Source organism: Sus scrofa, chromosome 13 (assembly GCF_000003025.6).
Source record: "Sus scrofa isolate TJ Tabasco breed Duroc chromosome 13, Sscrofa11.1, whole genome shotgun sequence".
Lineage (NCBI taxonomy): Eukaryota > Metazoa > Chordata > Mammalia > Artiodactyla > Suidae > Sus > Sus scrofa.
The window spans coordinates 15177396-15202375 of record NC_010455.5 but is presented as its reverse complement, the minus strand read 5'-3'; the positions used below and the strand labels follow the sequence as shown (position 1 = coordinate 15202375).

Genomic DNA, 24980 nt, shown 5'->3' with positions numbered 1-24980 from the left:
TGGTACTTAGAAAGTGGTTTAAAGATAAGACCATGTTAAAATTATTAGCGCAGATTTTAAAACCTATATTGTTTTAAAAGTGGATTTTGCTAAGAGATATTTTGAATTTCTAAACATAAAACAAACCTCTACTCATTTCTCCCTAATTACTTGTTAGTGGATTTTACAGATGCAGGGCTGGCTGTAGTGCTATGTTTATTGGTCCCTGACATTTAATAGTCATGAAATTTTTGTTTTCCGAAGGTAACTGTTATACTACATTGTCATAACTGGTTCAGATTCCATCCTAAGCCATTTCTGTACCTTAAGTAAAGGGTATAAAGAAAGGGGAAGAAAGAAGAGATTGTATACGGCTTAAGCCAGGGGACTCAGGTGGTACATGGACAAGGAAACAAATCCCAGAGCCCTAAGAGTACAGAACCCATGCATCCTGCTATACTTGGGATCAGGTAGGGCATCAGGGCTAAGATTCTTGGAAGTCTGTACAATTTAGAGAATTTCTCCAGATGTGAACGGAGAATATATAGGGAGAGAAACTACATGGGAGTTTCCTGGTGGCCTAGTAGTTAAAGATCCAGCATTGTCACTGTTGTGGCACAGGTTCGATACCTGGCCTGGGAAATTCTGCATGCCATAGGTGTGGTCAAAAAAGAAAAAGAAATTTAATAAAGGATGGGTTTGGAGGGCATCTTTTCTGTCATCTTTGTTTTGTTTGTTTTTGGCTGCGTCCAAAGTATCCTGAAGACCTAGGGCCAGGGATCAAACCAGTGCCACAGCAGTAATCAGACCCACAGCAGTGACAATGCCAGATCTTTAACTCATTGCACTACCAGGGAACTCCAAGTGGGAAACTCTTCAAGCTCACCAGAAAAGCAAGACTAACTTCCATCCTGCCATTGAGAATAAAGCTTCTGGTACATCCCAGGAGGTCAAGTCTGATTCAAAACTAGGAAGAACTAAGGCTTCAGGATGTGCACAGCCTGCTGGGGATGGCAGCCTTACACACTCAAGATATTTCTGTACCCATGGGGTGGTTCTTATAATTTGAAACAGGATTCTGAAACAGTGACTTGTCTGAGAAGATCCTGACACCCACCAAGAGATGAGGCAAGAAAATTTGAGGGAATATTCCTAACTACAAGTTTAAAACCTTTTCTTTAGGGTTAAGTACTTATCATTCACACAGAAATGGAGATGGCATTACAAGAGTTAAGGAGGAAGGGACAGCAAATTTATCTGTCAGGGCAGAATAACAAAATCACCCCAAATATTTCAAGTCAGACACAGAGATACTCTTTGCAAAAGGTAGGGACAAACAAGGGATATTAAGGTATCTGAAATTAACAACATTAGGAAGCCAGGCAGCAAAGAAGACAATCAGCATCACGGGGGACCCATGAAAGCCAGAGCCATAGCACGGTGCTCTTTGGATGAAAGTGAGGCCACAAGACTGAAAGCTGGGCCCACAAAGCAGGGAGGGAACTTGGAAGAAATAGCCTGCCTCTACCTGCTTCTGCTTTCTGGTATCTTCCTGGTGGCTCCATTGTGTATACCCTACTGGAATCCATCTGGCAAAAGATCCTGGTGTGTGGTTCAGAGTAATCATCTTTTCATATGACAAGTTAGGAAGCCCAAGGGCAGAGGGTGGGTCTAAGTGGGAGGCAAATGGAAAATAATCAGAACAGGAATAAAGATTTACTTAGTGCCTACTGTGCAGACACTGGACTAGGATTTTATCTAATTAAAGGCACATGCAGATTGGTAGATGATTTGAGAAAAGCTTTCCCCAAATACTCTCCCATCAAGCTGCAATTTCTAGCATTCAGCAAGATTCAGACTCATATTAGTGCCCAGCATCTTCTAGAAGAATAACATTTTTTTAAAGGTAAGAAACAGTTTGGCAAAGGTTTTCCAAATATAATCCTTGAGTTTTTTCATAATGCTTATATGGATGTCACCTAATTACAATTATTTAGTGGTAGTTGTTTGTGGATTAGATCAAGAATATCCTATGAGTTTGGCAGAAGTGCAGTTTAAATGAAGGAAGAAATAATGGAAAAGATTGTGGTAATGAATGATGCTGATTGTCCATTAGGCTGTCAAGTGAAAGAGAACTAGCATTCCTTTTTTATAGCTCTGGGACTTAGAACAAAAGTTGAAAGTTAATGGCCCACAAGCCAAATCCAGTTGTAGATGTGTGGTCTCCCTACATCCAAACAGCCTATAGAGTGTTTTTAAAGTTTGGAATTGTTTGCCAATTTAAAAGTTGATCAATGCCATACAAAAATTCCACATTCTTGTTTACATGAAAAAAAAAAAAAAAGAGAGAGAGAGAATATCTGGCCCACATTTCTCAAAAAAAAAAAAAATATAGTACTCACCACTTCCTGTTGGTTTCACTATATTGTGGCCAAATTCTAGGTGCCACATTATAACACTTGAACGTTTTAATTTTAATGTATGGATTGGTTAATTTATGTATGCCATCTGCCAAATTTTCTTGGCATTTGGATTTGGATTTTCTGAGAGAATCCCTGGATAAGCTCACAGAGAAACAGATTTTCACCTGGTAATAAGAATGAGTTCCCCAGAAATGCACTGATTGCCATGAATGATAACAAGGTCGCTGACACTGAGGGTTTCCAAGGGGAAGCTGGATCTCCATTTGGCAGCAATTCTACAGAAGAAATTTAAGCTTTTTATGATAATCCTTAAAATCTCTTCCCTGAGATTTTATTGGAATTCAGTCTGTGATTTTTTAGAGGCATAGACTATTCCTCATTCGTCTCCGATTCCAGCACAGGAACTAGAATATAGCGGAAGCAAGTAAATATATGCAACATCAGATAATACTTTGATTCACTAACTCTTCCTTACTTTAAGGCCATGGTGGCTGAAACAACTTTTTTTTTTTCATTTTGGAACAAATGATATATTAAGTTGTTGTTCTCAATAAATCAATCATCTACCTAACTACCTAGTAATCTAGTACCCAGTAGTCATGACACCTAAAATAAGTTTTAAAAGGCTGAAAAAGCAAATTCTAAAAACGATCAGAGAAGTTCATAAAATATTTATATCTTTAAAGTTTTGAAAAAGAATGACTCCAGTGAGTTACATAGCAGAGGTGTTGCTTGTAGGAAAAAAAAGTAGACTGTTGAACTCAACAAATAAACAATGGCAGAGAAATTTACTAATAGTGCAAAAACTCTTACCTCTGAGCTTCTGATTGAAGACAGTGGCTTATAAAATATTTGGCTTAGTTTAGCAGTTAATACATTTCATGCTTATTATATACACGCTATTCCTAAAAGGGAATAAAAATTTATGAAGAGCTCAAAACCCTTTTTTTCCCATCCCTGAGGGAAGGTGATGACATGGGACACAGACCAAGATTACTATTTGGCTTTGTGGATAGAGCAAGAAACTGTTGTGATCATAGAAGCTACATCTTATGAGAAAAAGAAGGTTAAAAAGCACAGAAGCACACAACCTAGACTCTGAATTCCCTGTATTTTTGGAATTTCAATTCTCTGAAAGTTTTCCCATGTCAACTAGTATATAGTCCTTGGGCATCTTTGGGAAATTAATCTTTGAATTTATTCTTTCCCTCCTTTACACACCATAGAATTCACAAGACATCAAGAGCCAAAGTAAGGCTGTGGCCAATGGAGAGGCCAAGATAGTAATTTGACTTGCTTTTGACCTAGACCAAAGCCAAAGGGGATTTTTTTTAGTCCAACCATAGACCAGCTCACCCAACCTGGTTTCCAAATAATAATTTGGAGTTAACACCTTAAGATAATAAACCACCCGCTTTCTTCTTGTCTGCCACTGTAACTCCATTCTCACAGAGGATTTCCCACTTTAAATTCCTTTAAAGTTTTCCCATTGTGCTTAGAAAAAAATCCAAACTCTCTTCCATAGTCTACAAGACCCAACATGATATAACTCCCACCTTGTTTTTCAATCCCATTCCATCCAAATTTCATTTTTGATATTCCATCCCACAGGACTTTCATCCCTCCCTTAAACATTCCCAGCTCATTCCCAGCTCAAGGTCATTCACCTGCTGTTCCTCAGGATAGAACACTTTCCCCCAGTGTGCCTTCAATGTCTGGTATCATGCCTGGTCAAGGAAAGACTCTCAAACATGTGAGTCATTGTAACAGCATGCATTGGCCAGCAGTATCCACCTCAGTGTTTCCCACATAGATGCACAGCAGGATTGGAGAGTTCAGGAGCTAACACATAATGTTCTACAGCAACACAACCACCAGGTACAGGCACAAGTCAGAAGTGAAAACTCCAGAGAATCATGTAGGGGTTCAAATAGGGGGAAAAAAAAGTTAGTATTGGCTGAGGTGAATCAAGCAACACTCTATGGAAAACTAGCATTTCTTAGGTATCTTTAAAGAGCGTTTTGTGGAGTTCTTACTGTGGCACGATGGGTTAAGAATCCAATTGCAGCTGTTCAGGTTGCTGCAGAGGTGCAGGTTCTATCCCCACCCAGGCACAGTGGGTTAAAGGGTCTGGCGATGTCACAGCTGTGGTGTAGGTATAAGCATCTCTAGCCAGAAACTTCCATATGCCATGGGCACAGCTATATTTTTTTCTAAAAATGTGATGCTTTCCAATAGGTAGTAAAATAGAAAAGATGATATGAAGAAAGAGTAATAATGCAAATAAAATATTACATTAAAGGCATGTTTAGAGATTGATATTATGTTAGTGAAGTAAGAGGGTTCATAAGCAAAAGAGTGAAAGAGAAAAGTGAAAAAGTCAGGTGGGGCTGTACTAGAAATCCTGAATAGCAGGATAAAAAGTGGTGAATACATCTCCTTACATTCTGGGAGTCATGAAAGATTCTAGATCAGGGCAATGTCATGATCAGTGACAAAATCTTTGGGAAGATTTGTGTTGTGAGGATATTTAAGATAGATTGTAGTGAAGAGAGACTGAAAATCAGTTAAAAGGATTTAATCAGTTGAATGTCAGCATTGGGTGCCTAAGATACAGTTTTGTCAGTAGAAGATGAAATAAAGATAACAATGTCAGAGAGACATACAGAAGGCTGAATCTTGTGAATGTCTGGGATGATAAAGGGGAAGGATTTTGTGCAGTAAATAATATGGTTCACATTCGGGAAAAAGAAAAAAATAATGATAAACTGTGTTGGGAAGAAAAAGTGCTGAGTCCTATTAAGGCAGGTGGTTCAAGTTTCAGGAATGACATCTGGATAAAGATGTCCTACAGACAGTTGGAAAAGAGGATTCAATTTGGGATGGGGGTAGTTGGTCTGTGAAATCATCTCCTCTAGAGAAAAAAATTTAAAGTGTGGAATCTAAAATATACCGCAAATGAACAGAAACAGACTCACAGACAAAGAAAATAGACTTGTAGCTGCCAAGGGGGAGAGGGAGGAAGTGGGACAGATGAGGAGTTTGAGGCTGGTGATGCAAACTATTACATTTAGAATGGGTAAGCAACGAGATCCTACTGCATAGGACAGGGAACTATATCTAGTCTCATGATAGAACTTGATGGAAGATAGTATGAGGAAAATACTGGGTCATTATGCTGTACACCAGAAATTGACACAGCACTGTAAATCAACTATAATCTAATAAAAATTAAATTAAAAAATAAAGTGAGTGGAAGAGTTCACTGATAGAAAAATACAAAGGTCAACAAAGAGAAAAGGAAGTTCCCATTCTGGCTGAGCAGTAACAAACCTGACTAGTACTCATGAAGATGTGGGTTCAATCCCTGGCCCCACTCAGTGGGTTAAGGATCTGGCATTGCCTCAAGCTGTGGTGTAGGTTGCAGATGCGGCTCGGATCTGATGTTGCTGTAGCTGTAGCATAGGCTGGGGGCTGCAGCTCAGATATGACCCTCAGCCTGGGAACTTTTATATGCTGCAGATTCAGCCCTAAAAAAGAGAGAGAGAGAGAGAAAAGGCAGAATCTTAAGGAATATCTACACTTGGACACTTGGATGGGGAGTGGGAGGCAGACAGAGGAACAAGAAAACAAAGAAGTTTTGTCAGGTAGTTCCAAAATAGAATGCACACCTTCTCTGTGTGTCAGAAGTTCAAGTTCCTAACAACAGTATAAGTAAATGTGTCTATTTATCTTCCCGCACAATTCTTCCTGCAGGACTGCAAATGTCTTATTAATATCACCCACAGCATCCATGTATTATGGCTATGTATTATTCATCCTGAAGTGACAGCATACCTGGCACTTGCTTAAACACTTAGGAAGAGAGACTTCCTGCTATAACAGATATCAGGTAAAAGGTGGCAAGGGTACCCTTCAACCTTAAAATAAATCAGGATTTAGGATCTGGGTTTAAAGACACAACATTCCTTTGTTTGTGTGAATTATTTCCCTGTCCAAAGAATTGGGGTTAGGGGGAGGAGAAATTTCATTGGTATTTTAGTGAAAAATAATTTTCTACATGAATTATGAAAATTCTGTTAATATTTTATTGAGGTTTTTAATGCCCCTTTCACATATGCTCTATATGAGATCTATAGCTGGTAAACAGAGTTGCCCCATCAGAGCAGTACCAAGAAGTAGAAGATATAGAAAATGGTGCTGGTCAATGCAAGATTCACAACGCTAATTTCAATTAGTATGTCCCAAGGACTTGTCTTTCTAGAAGTTATCTCTTTTTTTTTTTTTTTAACTTAATCTTCAGCTTAAGCAATAGCCTCAAAGTTCAAGGCTTCAAAGTTTAGCCCTACCTGGACAACAAATCTTACTTTATGTCCCTGAGACCAGTGTCCTCGGAGTGTGGTCTCATAGCCACTAGCGTCAGCCCACCTGGAACTTGAAGGCATACACATTTCCCAGCCTCACCCCAGATCTAGCGACAAGAAACTTGAGAGTGCAGCCCAATGACCTGTGTTTTAATACCACTTCATGGTGATTTGACTTCAAGAACCACTGCCTTAGACCAATGACAAAAATTCCAAGGAGTAGAACAACACCCACAGGAAAAAAATTGCAGTTCTAAACCTCATCAGTGCATCCCTTTCACAGATGAGAATACTGATCTTCCTAGTGTGTTCCATAGCTATCTCTACTTGGGTCCTGTCTTATGTTTGTCAATAAAGGAACTCCAAAATTGTGATCAAGAAAACACCTCTGGCTAATAAATGAGAAAGGAGGGTGATGACAATGTGAATTGATAATCCAAGAGGGCATGAGGTATGAAAACAATTTTTAAATTAATTAGCTAAAAATATGGAACAGGTGATAATATTAGCATTTTCATATTAGAAACTCATAATAAAATTTATTATCTTATTTATTTATTTGTTTGTTTATTCCAGCATTTCCATTACAGGATCTCAAAGTTACACCAAAGTCTCACCACATTCATAGGGATAAAACTGATATGCAACCCTAGTGTTATTCTCTACTAATAGGAATCAGGGCTTCTCAGAGACTAAAATCTGTGCTAAAAGAAGAGAAAAATCAATAAAGGTATGGAACATCTTGTTATCTTTAAGCAAGAGACATTCAGAAATGTCTCAGGAGTAATGCTGAGAGGACAAGGGAGGCAGTTTAATGGGGTGCACACATGGCAATAATTTGATAGTTCACAGGAATAAGATGTCTATCAGAAGCTCTGAGTCCATAACAGTACTCAACAACAAAAAAGTCTAAGTTCCATAAAAGTCACTGGGAAACAGAACTCAGGGCATATTTATTTTAAAAAAATATTTTTAACAAGTAGGTTAGAGAATTGACAGATACAGACATTCTATCTCTTATATCTGATTTTTCCTCTCAAGAGGAAAAGACAGATAGAAGTGCTTTTTTTTTTTTTTTTTTTTTGGCTGCACACATAGCATAAAGTTCCCAGGCCAGGGAGTGAACCTGTGCCACAGCAGCAACCTGAGCCACAACATTGCTAACACAGATCCTTAACCTGCTGCACCACAAAGGAACTCTTAGAGTTGATTTTAAATAACTCAAGGGAAGTTGGAGACTTTTCTTTGTTGACAGAGGAGTAATCAGATCCTACGGCCACACATACCAGCCAATAGAAAGTCCAGTTTTATATTAAAGACTGATGCACAAGGCAGCAATGCAAAGTAGACAATTTGATGCCTCCTCTTAGATGATGAAACCACTTGGTGATTTTAATCAATATTGAGAAGGCATTATGAAGTGAAAACATCATGAAGTAAAGATTCACTTCCTGAAACTAAGACAATCAACAGGGGAGCTCTTGGGGGCACTCCATGTTGCTTTTATAAGACGGGGGCTTAGGTTGGCTCATTGCCATAGCTACTAAACTTTTTTCTCTTTTTTTTATTTTAAATGATTTTTATTTTTTCCATTATGGCTGGTTTACAGTATTCTGTCAACAAATACCATATGATATCACTTATATCTGGAATCTAATATACAGCACAAGTGAACCTTTCCACAGAAAAGAAAATCATAGACTTGGAGAAGAAACTTGTGGTTGCAAGGGGGAGGGAGTGGGATGGACTGGGAATCTGGGGTTAGTAGATGCAAACTATTGCCTTTGGAGTAGATAAGCAATGAGATCCTACTGTACAGCACTGTGAATTATATCTAGTCACTAATGATGGAGCATGATGTCTGACCGGGTCACCTTGCTGTATAGTAAAACTTTTTGACTCTTAAGACAGAACTCAGGCCATGAAACATCAGCCCAGGATTGAATCCACATTGAAGAGCTCAAGTAAGATCCCACTTGCAGCCCAAAATAAGTGATGGAGAACCCAGAATTTATAAACTCAGCTGGCCTGACGCTGTGTTCCTTTTTCTTTGGAGTCTGGTAAAATCACTGTAACTCTAGGAAAGTATAAACACTGACAAGTATAAAACACAGGGAAGGCATAAAAATGTTTATAAAAAATGAAGACATAAATCAAACCCATAGTTTAAGTACTTAATCACAAGTGTAGGAGTAATACATTTGGTATCTCATTGTGATTACTTATGTGAATATGTGCACATATGTGCATCTGTCTGCTTTTGAATTTTGTGAAGCATTTAAATAAAATTGGTAGAGTTTATTGACATATTTAGGAGAATCTGTCTACTTAAATCTGTCATCAGCAATTAAATATTTGAGATGATTCGATTCATAAAGGATGTTCTGATTTATTAGTAGCAAAATAGCATTTGAATGTTGAATAAACAAATTTAATAGTTAATAAGACTATAAACGTGAGCATTAAAAAGTTACCAATGGGAGCAAGCATCTTCCCTTCATAAGAGATCCCTGGTCCCTAAAGATCCTAGGAGCAATATTATTTTCTGATTTATTTTTTCTAATAAGAATCTTGTCTCTCAACATGAGGTTATGAAGCCAAGGATGTGGCTTGATTTGTCCTTTCTTCCCCCAATGACTCAGGGCTAGTACACTCTCATGTTGGATTGAACTAAAATTCAGTAGGAAACCTATAAAACAAAGAATTTCCATGGTCAACTTCAACTATTTCAAGTAAAGGTGAAATAGGTATCTAATATGAAGAAAGCCCTGACCTCAGCCATACACTGAAAACAAAGAAGCATAAAATAGAGTCCCACCATCCAAGATTTGAGCAACGAGTACGAAGAGGTAAGGCAGAGACTCTAGTACAACTGTAATCCATTTACATCTCCTACACAATAAACGCCAAGTCCCAGGATAAGGAATCCCATAGAGGAAACCTGCGTCTTTGTGTGCATCCTTTGCCCAGCAACAACACAAATATGAGGTGCGTGATGACTCCAACAAAGATCCAGGCACATTTTCTTACTTTACAGGCCAACATTTGCAATATTTACCTTTTATAGCAGTTGTGGGTCATTCTGACATGCTTCTTAGAGCATCATAACTTGAACTTAGAGAATTGGTTTGAGTTGATAATGCTAATGGCAGAGATGAGATCCTGTTTAACAAATGGCTGTGCCAGAAAAAAGCAAACCTCCTGCATAACGTAGTGATTAATGCATTATATACTCCATGCCATGCTCAATATTTCCCTCCCACACACACACAAAAAAGTCCAGGCACAACAAAGGCTGTGAATGGAATGTCTTGGAGCCTGTCGTAATGGGATTTGACAAGAGCCAGGCACTTAAGGCAGGCTCAATCAATGTTAATTGAAGCAGAAGTGATTCAAAGGCAAAGAGGAGTCCTTGAGAGGTGAAAGGGGGCTATGGGATTGTGACTCTCTCCTTTTCCCATTACCCCCTTATATTTAATTACTTGTTCTAGCCAGTGAATTGTAATTTGATTTGCCATCAGGTGACTCCCCTGGTCTCCTTTGTTAGTCGAGTCTTTCATTTAAAGGAAAAAAAAAAAAAATCTCTCCTCACCTAGGCTGGTGCCTGTTTCACAGGAAGGAAACTGTCCTCTGGCAAGTGGTTCTGGGATTTATAAGGTCCTAACCTAGCAGAGGTATCAGTAGAAGGACAAGTGGAGAAATCGTTTATTCATGAAGGAAACGTACTGCTGTGTTTTCTCTGGGACATTATTATTTCTCTCACTGACCAGCGTCAGAGTTTTGAACTTGCTTGAGCTCTGCTCAAAAACAGACCCTAAGAGAGGAATGTAGTGCCAGTTAGCTACTTCTCTGGGAGGTGATCCCAGGAAACACTGGTTGAGAAGTGAGGCATAAAACAAGGAAGAAAAGGTGGTCAACCAAAGTGGGTTAACTCTTTAGGTCTTTGTCCATTTTTTGATTGGGTTGTTTATTTTGTTGTTGTTGAGTTGTATGAGTTGTTTGTGTATTTTGGATATTAAGACCCTGGGTGTTTGGGGTTAGGAGATGCAAACTATTACATTTAGAATGAAAAAGCCATGAGGTCCTCCTGTACAGCACAGGGAATTATATTCAATCACCGATGTTAGAACATGATGCAAGATACTATGAGAAAAAGAATGTATATATGTGTATGACTGGGTCACTTTGCTCTACAGAGAAACTGACACAACACTCTAAATCAACTATACTTTAATTTAAAATTTATTTATTTATTTATTTTAGGGCCGCACATGTGTCATATGGACGTTCCCAGGCTAGGGGTCGAATCGGAGTTACAGCTGCCGGCCTACACCACAACCACAGCAACACCAGGTCCAAGCCGTGTCTGTGACCTACACCACAGCTCATGGCAGTGTCAGATCCTTAACCCACTGATCGAGGCCAGGGATGGAACCCATATCCTCAAGGATGCTAGTTGGATTAATTTCCACTGTGCCACAACAGGAACTCCTCCCAAACCCCAAAAGTTTTTAAAGTGGGCTAACTAACTAGTTGCCCCCATGGGAAACAGGAGTGTCACCTCAATGAGGAACTCAGAGCCAGCTGAGAAGTTACCTTAGCCAGAGGGTGAGGGAGCCAGGGCATTAATCCACCAACCCTCCTCAGTCTTGGCTGAGGGCTAGACTCAGTGGGGAGGGGAGCACACCCAGCACTTCTGGTCTGGGAAGCACACAGGCACCCCAGCTCCAGAAAGCCCTCAGAAGTAGGGACAAGGCGCCAACCGCATCTGCTACAATCTGCCTGCAAATATGTCAGCTGCTTCAGACAGACACATAATAGCATCACTTCTGGATAAGATGTTGGAGGGAACTAGGAAGAGGTTATTTCCTTCCAATAGGATGATGTTCTTTGATACAGAACTTAGGAACTCAGGTTAGGATCAGCACGGTCTTGCTAAGGAATCTAACACCGTGTCGCCTTTATTGGTTATCTGTTCATTTACCTTCGAGGTGGCTCCTGGGCTCAACATTCAGGCCTGTTAGGACCTCCTCTGCGTACAGTGTTCTGGAACTTCAGGATGCTTCTCAGAAAGAGAAGCTGAACTCAGCATATGGGGGGCTCAATTTGGACCCCACTCAGAAGGAGATTTTATATATATATATATGTATGTATGTGTGTATATATTTGTCATATTTATTGAAATACAGTTCAGTTTTTTTTTTTTATCATTTCTCATCTCAGAAAAGTATTTTATGCCTTTGATTATTGGTCCCATTCCATTTTTGTGATGGGCCCCATGCTATCTATTCAGAGTAGAAGGACATATATTTTTAATGTAAAAAAATCCTCATTTTTAAAAGAAAACCTTTACTTTGCATATTGATTAGCAGTTACTTGGCCTACATTTGTGGAGCTTGGACAAGAACTGTGGGAAGCAGGCAGGAGAAGATGATAATTCATAGCCCTTAGTTACAGGTAAGGACAAGGAAATGTCTCAAGGGGAGGTTCAGGTCAGAAGTCAGTGAAACAGGCCAGGGCTGGGATTAGGGGAGGGAGAAGCTGAACACGGAGGTGAAGAGCCCAAGCTCTGGAATTGGGCCGATCTGGTGCCTCCCAACTGTGACTCCCAGAACTAGGGGTCCCTCCCACCAACTGGGGGGCCTGGCCCAGATTCCCAGCCATTCAGGCCTCGGTTTCTCATCCAAGCAATGGGAGTAGAGCGGACCTATCTCTGGTGGTTTTTGTGATGATTAAATGTGCTGGTCCTTGTAAAGTGCTGTGCCCATGACCAGTATGTAGTAATTACTTAATAATCTATACTTGCTATTGTGTGATTCTTAGCATGTGCATGACTTCAAGGTAGAAGGTAGGAAATGTTCTTTCTACCTTGCAAGTCTTGAAGTCCAGGGGTAATGTCTGTGGGACTAGAACATGTCCCATGGCCATCACAACAAACCCCACCTGCCATCCCGCATGGGCTTTGCATCACTTTTGAAATCTCAGGTGTGGTGGTAGGCAGTGCCGAGGTTTTCTCAAAAGTGCTTTTTACTAAAGTGGCAGATGGAGTTTGATGAGGCCCAAGGCAGGTCGAATTCCTCCCTGAGGTGAACGAGTCCTCTGTGTCAGGGCTTAGAGAGGCCCGCCAGCCCTGAGACGGCCAGGGCCTGGTGGTAAAACAAGCAGGAGAAGTGGAATCCTACAGGGGCGCACAAGTGCATGTCAGTTTCTCCAGTTGTAAAGGCAATGGCGCCATCTCTGAGGACAAAGTCCAGCCCTGCTCGATCCCACAGAAGGAGGGACTGAGATATCTGGGTATCAGGTCAAGGCAGGGGGCAGTTGTGTCCTCTCCTACCTACACATGAATCCCCACCATTCTTTCTCCCTTTTTTTTTTTTTTTTGAGTGACTTTTATTGTTTCCATTATAGCTGGTTTACAGTGTGCTGTCAGTTTCCTACCGTACAGCAAAGTGACCCAGTCACTCACACACATACATTCTTTTTCTTTCTTTTTTTTTTTCAGGGACAAACTTGTGGCATATGGAGGATTGCAGACTAGGGGTCTAATTGGAGCTGTTGCTGCTGGCCTACACCACAGCCACATCAACACCAGATGCTTAACCCACTGAGCGAGGCCGGGGATCGAACACACAACCTCATGGTTCCTAGTCAGATTCGTTCCTGCTGCGCCACAACAGGAACTCCTACATTCTTTTTCTCACATTATCCTCCATCATCTCCAATGCCCACCTTTCTAAAGGCTTTCACCAAGAAGGCCAAAGGAGCCACCCAGAGATTACTCAGTATTCTCAACCAGAGGCCAACTCTAAGGAAGGCAAATGTTCTTTCAATGCTTTATTAATCATCACCGCTTACTGAGTGTCGGCCCTGTGTACAATGTGTAAGAACTGTCCCTGTGTTGTCTTTTTATGGCGTTTAGTGCCATGCTGGGAAGTACCACTGTCCTCACATTTCCACATGTTTTGTGTACAAGGAAACTGAGGTTCAGAGGATGTGTGGTTTGCTCCCAATTCTTACAGAAATAAATGGGACCCTAGAATTAGAGAATGCCAGCAGACAGCAGGACACTGGCCTAATAGGGCTAAGACCTGACTAGAAATTTCTAAAGTTGACTAGAATATGAAGAGTAGCAGAGCCCCCCCACTCCCACCACATGCTGACCCCACAAGCAGACATCTCTGAATGAGCAGTGGATCCAGCCTCATCTCTGGCGGGGCAGCTCCTTGGACGTTGACCCTAGACTTTCTGGCAAAGCCACTGAGGACACGGTGTTGCAGGAAATGGACAGAGACCTTGTCGCCGAGTCAATGGAAGGTGTTTTATTTCAAGGCAGGCATGGTTACAGAGCACAGGTCAGAAACAATCTCCACCAACCCAAACACAGAAGCGGGCCTCGTCTACAGATTCCTCCAGAAGGGACCAACACTGCTGGCAGGGGTGGGTGATCCTGGTCCCTGCTCTGCCTTAGAAGATCAACCACTGACTGCTGGGTAGTTTACATTCAAAGCACTTTGAAGCCACTTCTGATATTTATAATTTCTCCCCCATTCTAGCTGCAGTACCAGACAGGAATTAAATTTCACCCTACAAGGTTCGTGTTCCTTTGTCGAGTAACATTTACACCAATGGCGTGCAAAAGCCCCAGGTATAATATGTTTGATTACACTTCAACTCCAAGCAATACGGCACTGAGATCGCTCCAGTAGCTAAGCAAATGGGACTCGGGCCATTACCTGGATCCAAATGTTGAAAAGAGGGAAGATGGAAAATGCATTTTTCATCTAAGGATCAGTACTACACAACATCAAACCATGCAGCCCCACTGACTAGGTAACCTGGGATTGCAATTTTGAAAATCCCTAGGGACAGAACTGGTTCATAAACAAGGTTAATTTCAGCAACAGAATTAGTTTTCCAAGGCAATTCTTTTCTTCCAATCCCCAGGGCCAAGGGAAAAGAAAAAGAAAAAAATACAGGAGGTCAGGGGGAAGCCAACCCAACCATTCAAAAGCATGCAAAACTGTGTGTCAATTCAATGATAACAAAGCAGACACAGTCCAATCAGGAACTGCGGCTCAGAGAGCTCCTGTCTGAAGGGTGCTGGGTTTGAGTCCCACTCTGGGCATTTCTCGGTTCCAGCTGCTGTGCTCTGTCGTGGGACCAGCATCCTCCTCGTGGTGCCTCATTAGATCCCAGGACACCTGAGAAGGTGGGTCCGTCCTCTGCCAAAAAGCGGAGCCTGTGAAGGACACACAGGAAAAGGCCTGTCACACTGAGGTCCAGACCAGCTGACAGCTAAAGGCCAATGAGTCAAGGGCAGAGGGAGAATGACATTCCTCACCTCCTCCAGGCTTGCCTCCTGCCGCCTCTCCGGGAGGGTGGCTTCAAGCCGGAGCAGCTGGCGGCGTGGAATCTTTGAGATGCTGTCATGAGCGCATCGGGATAAACGTCACCTCTCAGGCCATGATCTCTCTGTTGACGAGAACATAAAATAAATTCCTCTGCATCACTTGTCATTGGAACCTTGAGGAGAAGGAGACACAACAGAGCCACACAGACACAGGGAAAAGCAGGGGAGGGAAGACGGGAGAGAATAAACTAGAAAGGATACTCTACCTGCCACCTGTCCAGAGGATCCCTCTGGGCAGCCAATGGGAGGCTTGATGTGATTTCTAAGAGCAGCGCCCAGAGGTCACGCAAAGGTCAGAAAGGCCAGGAAGCATCGTTCCACTGCTGGTCGGGCACCTGAACGCAAAACTCAGCGCCTTGAGAACCTCAGCCAGCCTCGCCCCAACTCTCCCGAGGAGCGGATCCTGTCACTCAGATACTATACAACAGAGAGCAAAATGCAGCGGGAATTAGGAGGAGGAGACCATCCAGTCCAGGGCCCTCGGCTCCAGGGGGGGCAGGTCAGGAGGAGCAGGGTAGAGGGGCAAGAGGGGTGGCAACTACCCCTTGGCCTTCTCTTTAGTGAGTTCAGTCCTCTCCCAACTCTCAACTTCCCAAGCGACAAGTGACAAATCTCTAAGCATCTTCCCTATGCCTGTGGTCAGCACCCTTTGGTGGCCCATTGACTGCAAAGCATCCTTTAGGTACTGAATGAAGTCTCTATCACTTGCCTGGGGCAGCAGAGCTCCAGACCTGAATGGAGCCAGATGCCTGGCTCCACCTCTGACCCTGTGTGCCCAGGGCCACCCCTCTGTGCTGCACAGGATACAGAGCAGCACGCCAGTGGGGAACATGGGCTGAGAACCACCGGAACCTGGGGAGCTACTCAGAAAGGCAGAGAGAGGAAGGCATTCAAGAGACACTTTTCCAGACAAACCTAGTGTCTAGTATGCAAGGACTGGTGGGTGCGGTCTGTTCTGGGCACATGGAATAAGGAGAACACCCTGTTTGTCACAAATTTAAAAGCAATTCTGAAACTAAGAGCCAGTCTGCTTTTTCCTATGACCATGCACTCACTGGCAAGGCTTAGCCGTGTTAGAAAAAAAATGATTCCCGACCCAGTCAGATCCCCTGCCCTTGGCCTTGTCTTGCCAGGGTCTTTGCTTGTGTCCCTCCCACTCTCAGGATTCTGCTTCCCCTATTTATGCAACCCTAGTGCCAGACCCCTAGTGCCACATCTCACCCACTTCTAACCTCCATTTAAATGCCACCTCTTCCAGGACAACCCCCATATCCCCACCCTGGCTGGGATTAATCCATTCTTCCTCTGAACTTGGAGGGTAGTTTATCTACTTTCCTCCTGTCTACCTTAGATTATAGATCCACATGCAAAAGTGCTACCTTGCCTGCTGATAGGCACCAAGAGTAGTGTATAGGATTTGGAATAGGCCTGTGTGAGAAGCCCAACACTCATCCTGAACTAGTTGTGTGAGGCTGGGCGGGACATGAAACTTCTGAGGCTTCTTTCCACATCTATAAATGGGGAGACCAGTCCCCCTCCTATAGGGCTGTGCAGTCAATAAAATGATGCACACAAAATACCTGGCCTGAGATCATAGACCTTCTTCAATTATTTGTTTCTCTATTCTCTCCTTAAAGATAGAATCTTATTCTTTTATTTTCATCCTTCCTTCCCCACTTGTGTAGGACTTCTCAAGATAAGTCATAACACATGGAAGGTATAGAAATGGGGAGGGGATTGAAAATGTGGGTATAGAATACCTACCACATGGGCCTGTTTGGATGAATAAATTAGGGAATCTTTGTTAGGCTCTTAGATCAGAACCTGGTACATGGTGTGTGTACGTGGGATAAAATAATCTTGTGAGTTCATGGACAATAAATTCCTTGACTCCACGAAGTGTTCCAAATACCAGTTATCCAAAGCCACTTTCCTCTGCTTCAAATTCCATCCTACCTTCCCCAAATAATAAAAATATCAGGGGTAAAGGGAGATAGCAGAATGTTTAGAAAACCACATAATGTCAGAGCTTAGAGATCTTTTCTCCCTTTGGGTAACTAATGTTTATTGAGAATGCACCATGTGCCAGGTACATGCTCATTACAAAAAATGTCTTATCTAACCCTCCCTTGAACCCTGTGAAGAGCTGCCTGACTACCCCTATTTTACAGAAGTGGCAACAGAGAGGTTATGTAACTGGCCTGCAGATGCATAGCTGGCTAGGTGTAGAACTGGGTTTGCCAAGAAGTTTTAGAGTCCTGCTCTCTCTCCCTGTGGATCCACTGCAAAATTACTTGAGGTCAGAAGAGTTCTGTGTGATTCCATGTGCAGGAATCATGAACACCTGTACTGCTGAGCTCTTGAAAAGTGGCTAGTGTGAATTATAATTACCTAATTTTAATAAATCAAACTTTATTTTTTAAATTTTATAATGATTTTTATTTTTTCCATTATAGCTGGTTTACAGTGTTCTGTCAATTTTCTACTATACAGCACAGTGACCCAGTTACACATACATGTATACATTCTTTTTTCTCACATTATCATGCTTCATCATAAGTGACTAGATATAGTTCTCAGTGCTTTACAGCAGGATCTCATTGCTTATCCATTTCAAAGGCAACAGTTTGCAACTATTAACCCTAAATTCCTAAACCATCCCACTCCCTCCCTCTCCCCTTGGCAACCACAAGTCTATTCTCCATGTCCATGATTTTCTTTTCTGTGGAAAGGTCCTTTTGCACCATATTTTAGACTCCATATATGAGTTATATCATATGGTATTTGTCTTTCCCTTTCTGACTTAACTTCACTTAGTGTGAGCATCTCTGGTTCCATCCATGTTGCTGCAAATGGCAGTAATTGGTTCTTTTTCATGGCTGAGTAGTGTTCCATTGTGTATATATACCACTTCTTCTTAAGCCAATCATCTGTCAATGGACATTTAGGTTGTTTCATGTCTTGGCTATTGTGAATAGTGCTGCAATGAACATACAGGTGAATGTGTCTTTTTCAAGGAAAGTTTTGTCTGGATATATTCCAAGAGTGGGATTGCTGGGTCATATGGTAGTTCTATGTATAGATTTCTAGGTACATCCATACTGTTTTCCATAGTGGTTGTACCAATTTACATTCCCACCAACAGTGCAGGAGGTTCCCTTTTCTCCACACCCTCTCCAGCATTTGTTATTTGTGGACTTATTAAGGATGCTGTTCTGACTGGTGTGAGGTGGTACTTCATAGCAGTTTTGAATAAATCAAACTTTAAATAGTCAGTCACATACGCCCAGTGGCTGCCAGAAGGGAGCATGCCAGTCTCTCATATCTAAAGATCTCACTGGCTCTTGTTTTGATGTTGGAGTCGACATGCTTTGCCTTAGACATGAAGTCAGGGGTGGACCTTCAACAGTAAAGGAGGGGGTGGGCTGTGGGGCAGATAAACTTGAGTGTGAAATGCAGGTCCTATCACTTAGTGGCTGTGCCCACAGCACATCAGTTCACTGTCCTGTTAAGGAGGCACAATAACACCATTTGCCAGGTTAGTGCAATCGCCAAGTAACAAAGCATTTGAGAGCCTTTGAAGAATGGGGAAGGGAAGACAAAGAGAGAAGAGTAAGAGTCTACCATTAAGAGAGTTGGCCTAGGTGTACTATTGCACATGGAATGGAAGGTCAATGGGGGCCACTGTACAGCACAGGGAATTCTACTCAGTACTCTGTGATTACCCACATGGGAAAAGCATCTGATAAGAGAATGGATGTGTGTATGTGTATAACTGGATCACATTGCCACATGACAGAAATTATCACAACACTCTAAATCAACTATACATTGATAAAACTTTTTTTTTTTGGTCTTTTTAGGGCCACACCCATGGCACATGGAGGTTCCCAGGCTAGGGATCCAACTGAAGCTGAAGCCCCCAGCCTACACCACAGCCACAGCAACACCAGATCTGAGCCACATCTGTAACGTACATCACAGCTCATGGCAACACCTGATCCTTAACCCATTAAGCGAGGCTGGTGATCGAACCCACATCCTTATGGATACTAGTCATATTCGTTAACTGCTGAGCCATGATGGGAACTCCCTAATAAAACATTAAAAAAAAAAAAAGAAGAGAGTGGAGAAACAAATAGTCATAGAAGGTCCATGATCTGAGTATTTTGTGGGCATCATTTAATTGAATGCACAGCCCTGGGGTGGGGGTGTTTGCACACATACACATAACTTACAGAAACTCCTCTCCTCCTGCTTGGCGAGAGAACAGGAGAGGAAAGAAAGTGAAAACACAAAGGGGCAGTCAGAGCTGTCCCTCTGCTGTGCACTCAGCCTGCATGTGTGAGACACAGAACGAGCAGGAGAGGAGACAGCTCGACAGACTCTCAGTCTCAGGTAGATCCCAGTGTTTATGTGTGATCTCCCCTGATGGTCTGACTTGAGAACTTAATCACCACCTGCCCCAAGCTAGATAGTAGTTCGTAACAGTTGTCCCCTAAAACAAGTTCTGGTGCAAAGGCTACTAGGATGATGAGTTTGATAACCATGTGGCAGTAGCCACTGGCTCCAGGAAGACCAATTGATGGCTTTGCTATTTCTCTGTATGCCCAGAATCAGCTTCTCCAGGCCTCTTTCAAAGACCTCAGCACAGCCACGGTCCATCACCCACCCAGCGGAGGTCTGGGTTTCCCTCTGCAGGGCCCAGCATCGAAGCATTTAAATTTTCAACATGCTAACATCTTCCCTCATCCCTCAGCCGTGGAGGGAAGCTGCTCCCTGCAGCCATGCCCTCTGCACCTCTTGGACTGTCCATGACTGGGTGACAAGCGATGGAGTCCAGGACAGGCCTTTTCAACAGATGACACCTTGCATACTGAATATTTGCAGCTGAAGAAGTTTGAGAAAACAGGAGAAGCAGGAAGCTCTCTCTACCTGCTCCCTCAGTCCTTCTTCCCCGAAGCAGGTCATAAACCTTCATGTGAGAAGTACCTTCCCTACACCTAGAGAAAAGGAGCATCCTTATCTTCCAAGGCAAAGGGATGTAGAGAAAAATCCCAGCCAACAAGTCTAAGTTCCCCCAGGTCACTGCACTAACCTCATACTCCTAAGGTGTCACATTCCTCCAAGAAGGCCTGCCCTTCACCACACCTGGCACAGAAATACAGGTCTGTTTCTTCCAGTCTTCATGTCCTTAGGAAGGCTCCATGTCATGTAAAATGTGTATTAAATCAACTATACATTAATAAAAATAAAGTATAAAAATAAAATTAAATTTTAAAAATTAATATGAAGGACTTTCTCTTGTAAATATGTTCCTGTGAGTTTAATTTTCAGATGCAGTCAGGGATCCTGCAAAGGTGAGGGAAGCTTTTTCCTCCCTCAAGGTTATTCTACTAATTTTTCCTGCTCAAGTAATCTACACAGCTTCTGGAGGTCCCTGGTGGCTCGAGGGTTAAGGACCAGTGCTGTCACTGCAGTGGCTTAGGTTGCTGCTGTGGTGCAGGTTCCACCCCTGGATGGTAACATCCACATGCCATGGGCATGACCAACAAATCAATGAAGTACCTTGTGTAGCTTCTGGCTCCTAACCTAGCCCAACCTAATATACTCTTGTCCTCTCCCTCTTCCAGAGACAAACCAGGTCACCCTGCACATACGAATGTACAAGCCCATCTACTTTATCCCAGATAAAAGCTATCAATAACTTATCCATATATCCCGACATTTCTATGCTAGACTTCTCTGCCCAGCCTCTAAATACTGGACAGAAAGAGAAGCCAAGCACATGAGATCATAGGATTTGATAGGTGGAGAGCAGACAAGCCCGTCTCCATGAATTAAGATCAGCACTCGGGGCTCCTTGCAGGAGTACAAGCCAGAGCCAGGCACAGCAACCTACATCTGTGGACAAGGTTCATCTGTAGCACCGCAGCCCTGGACAGTCCTCACTGCCCATCTGCCAGCTCTCAGAGAGGGCACATAATCTGCCAGCTCTCAGAGAGGGCACATACCAGGAGACGGTCCTGTATCTGATCCACTAGCGAGGCATGGTCACAGCCACCCCACCCCCACTCGCCCTGCTGTCAGCCTCTTCCTTCATAAATATAGAAGGAAACCTAGGATGAGGCCCCACTGCTCAGTGGTCACCTACCTCCTTAACCAGCTGAGTGGCAGGAGGACATGCTGACCTACCACCTCCCCAGTCACATTGTGCTCTTGCTCTTCTGCAATGGTCCCTGTGGAGGAATCAGGACGTCATGACACAGAGAAGTGACACCCTCACCACCCACGTGTGGTCAGCCTATCCTCTTGACCTGACATGACTTCTTGCCCAGACCCAGCCAGTGAGTCATACAGTGTCTAACTCAGAGCAGCCACCACAGCCTGAATCCTCAGACTCCAAATGCCTCCCACATTCTGTCTGCTGCAGCCAAGAGCCTGGACCCCCTTCCCTCTGCAGCTGGACCACACACCATGGGGGAACTTGCAAGGGAAAGCCTGCGGTCTTGGCTTGTGTCACCCACTGCTGATTCAGGTCATCATAGACCACAGTTTCTTCAGTGTTCACCTCCCATCTCACCTTTCTAGGCCATTGCTCTCGCCACCACCACGAATGTGGCAGAGGCTGCCAGGGGTCCACCCTCACCTCTCAGGCCTTTCCCAGGCCACCTTCTAACTGCCAGTGGTTGCATCTCTTTGCATGAAGGTTTTCTCCAAAATCTGTCTGGGCACAGCAGCCCAGGAATCTCTGGGTGTCACCTCGTCCTGAGGAGAGTCCTCAACCAGAGGGTGACAGAGCCTGGGAGGGTTCTGAGTGTATCTTCTTAGCTGCTCCCAGAAGCCCGCAGGCGTGGGCCCTAGCGTCCATGTCATCCTCAGCTAGACCAGCTCCACACACTCTACTGGCCACAACCTTTCCCTTTCTTCCTAATGCTGTTTCCAGTATGCTCCCAAATCAACAAATTGCTCCCAAATTCTTTCCTCAGGGGCATTCACAGGGAATTAAACTTAGTAGAAAACAACTTTTTTCCAGCTCCAGTCACTTCAGTCATTTCAGCAAATTTATGTACCTATAGATCTGTGTGTATATAAGCATGTGCACATACAGGTCTGTGTATATGTAAACATGTGCAATACAGACCTGTGTGTGTGTGTGTGTGTGTGTGTGTATATAAAACATGTGCACCTACAGATCTGTGTATATGTAAACACATGCACATACAGATCTGCATATTTATAAACATATGTTTCCAGGTTACATTAACTGAATTTATAATGAATGATGTATGTCTAGCTGACATTTGAATTTTCACGTATTTTGTTTTGTGCTGCTTCTGTCTCTCCTGTAAGTTGATAAGATGCTCCAAGGCCAAGAGTGCATCACTTCCTTCTTCTGTAATTGTTAGCGATGGCTGGCATGACACTGTGGAGTGAATATTCAATCAGGGCTGACAGGCAAGAGGCTGCAGAGGTCAGGTCTATTTGTCCCACAGGCTTGTCAAGGGTGAGAAAGCTTCTAAGAGAAGGAAACTGTGATGCTATTTTCGATTCTTTGAAGGATGAACCTGGGAGCCCAGAATGGAAGCTGGCACTGAGAGGGGGCACAGAGTCAGGACACCAGAATCAGGGATGCGCCAAGCCCTCCAGGCCAGGGGGATGGGGGATGTGCTCGTTCAGCTCACTTCTGAGTGGGAGTCCCAGATACTGAGTGAGTTCAGTGGGCTAGACAAAGTCAGGTCCTTCCCTGGAGATCCTTCCTGAAAATCCTGGGTTTCTTGCTGAATCTTAGCAACCATCCAATTTATTAGCACCTCACAGTACATCACAGACCTGAGTGCTAATAGGTGAGGGACCAAAACACGCAGAGGAAGCCCTACCTTGACCCAGCTTTTGCCCCAGAGGGGAAGACAGGGGAACAGCTAACAGACGGTGCCAACTGCTAGTCCCTGACCACAAACACCTCCCTTTACTTGGGCCCCTCACCCCTGTCCTGGCTCCACTATTTCCCTTCCTAACTCAAATAAAGGCTTCTTTATCAGCCATTCTAGCCTGGAATCATTATTAACTAGCTCCCCCAGGACACAAAGATTCTAAAGGACCTTCTGAATCAAAGAAAGGTGAAATGACAGTCCGTGTTATTTCAGAACTAAGTATTTTGTTGCCTTATTTTCTAAGCCTTTTACAACTGACAATACAGATAAGGTATTGATTAAACAGATCACTCCACGTCGCCAGCTTAACTGCTAGCAGAGGTCACTGTAGAATCCTCCTGGCTCTTCCTGATTGATCCTGGGGCCTCAGTGAATGGCCCCTGGAAAATTGTCTGCAGTCCCCTGCAGGGACTTTGCATGGCTGAAGATGTGCAGAGCAGTCCTGCCCAAAGGATACACTGTCCGCCAGCTCTAGGATCCCAAAAGAACATTTCTGAGGCAGTCACACCAACATATGGCTTTACATAAGTCCTGCTGATTGGGGAAATGAGTTCTATAGCAACTTTCTAAAAATAATTCTCACTTGAAAAGGAAGACCAGCCCTTGACATAAAGCGCCCAGACAGGTTTGGGTTTTTTCCCTTTCTCCCCATCACGTGGGAACTTGAAGAAACCACAACAATAACAGACAGAACACTGGCTAATGCATGCTGCAATGAATTGCAAGCTGAGCGATAAATAGCTGTCACAATGGCTGGAAAGAAGCCAGAATTAAAAAGGATGGAGGGAAGCACATGACAACCAGAGACCTCTAGCAATGAGTGTGAAGGCACACAGCATGCTTCCCCTAGTTTCTTCTAATGGCTGCCCCATCTACAGAAAAATGCTTCCTCTGACAGCCAAATAAATTCACTTAGCAAACATCACATACATGAAATAGATCGAAAACAAACAGCAGCCAGAGCAAGCAGGTCTTCTAGTGGATTTCTAGATGCTCTGGTCAATTCACAAGGATTCTGCACACTATTTATGGGAGGAATTCACTGCTAAACTTTCTTGCACATGAGAAACACAATGCCAGCAGCATGTTTAATTCCAGTCACCTGCAAAGCTGCAGGTCTCCTGACAGAGAACCATGATGAAAGGGGAAAAGGAAACACATTCCATCAGTCTTATTTACTCTCTGGGTTCTTTGCATGCAGGTAATGGGGCCGCCACAGTGTGAGGATGACATCATGTGTTGCCAGGGATTTTACCCACATGGAAGGAAGATTTGGGCACTTAATGGTCATGTGAAAAATGTTCTATATGACCTCAAACTGTGCTCAAGTTTGCATTAAACTTATCATTGACTCTTTAAACTGTAGGAAGTTATTTAAACATACCTCCTTGGTAGTCTCATTGATGTTGAAAGTAGCTGAATATTAAAGGAAGGCTTATTTGAGGTCAATTCTAATTCTGCCTTGTCTCTAATCTAAGGCAGTTTAAGATCTTCCCGCCCTAGTTTTAGAGCAATTCTTTTCCTTCACCCCAAAAGTCCATCTGTCCTTGGCAGTCTTTGGGTGTTAGAATCAGGAATGGGCAAGGGATTAATAATCGTGTAGAGTGTTTTTATGATGCTGATGGTCAGCGCCTCAAAGAAGCCTACAATCTCCTATTTGAACATTTTCTTTCTTTACAGCAGCACCTGCAGTATATGGAGGTTCCCAGTTTAGGGGTCAAACTGGAGCTGCAGCTGCCAGTTTGTGCCACAGCCACAGCAACGCTGGGTCCAAGCCCCATCTATGACCTACGACACCACCAACTGCAGCAATGCCAGATCAGTAACCCACTGAGTGAGGCCGGGGATCTAACCTGCATCCTAACAGACA

General features: G+C 43.2%; 1 protein-coding gene and 1 long non-coding RNA gene across 4 annotated transcripts in view; both read right to left on the bottom strand.

Moving 5' to 3' along the window:
- RBMS3 (RNA binding motif single stranded interacting protein 3) overlaps nucleotides 1–24980 on the bottom strand; it is a 1489550-nt gene that overhangs the window by 1256095 nt on the left and 208475 nt on the right. The gene's annotated exons all lie outside the window — the stretch shown is intronic.
- On the bottom strand, nucleotides 14065–24860 carry LOC100524954. The gene is made up of 5 exons (XR_001304483.2): nucleotides 21331–24860; nucleotides 20275–20411; nucleotides 15383–15593; nucleotides 15108–15238; nucleotides 14065–15005 (listed from the first exon to the last, which is right to left on the bottom strand). It is a non-coding gene; the product is annotated as an uncharacterized LOC100524954 (long non-coding RNA).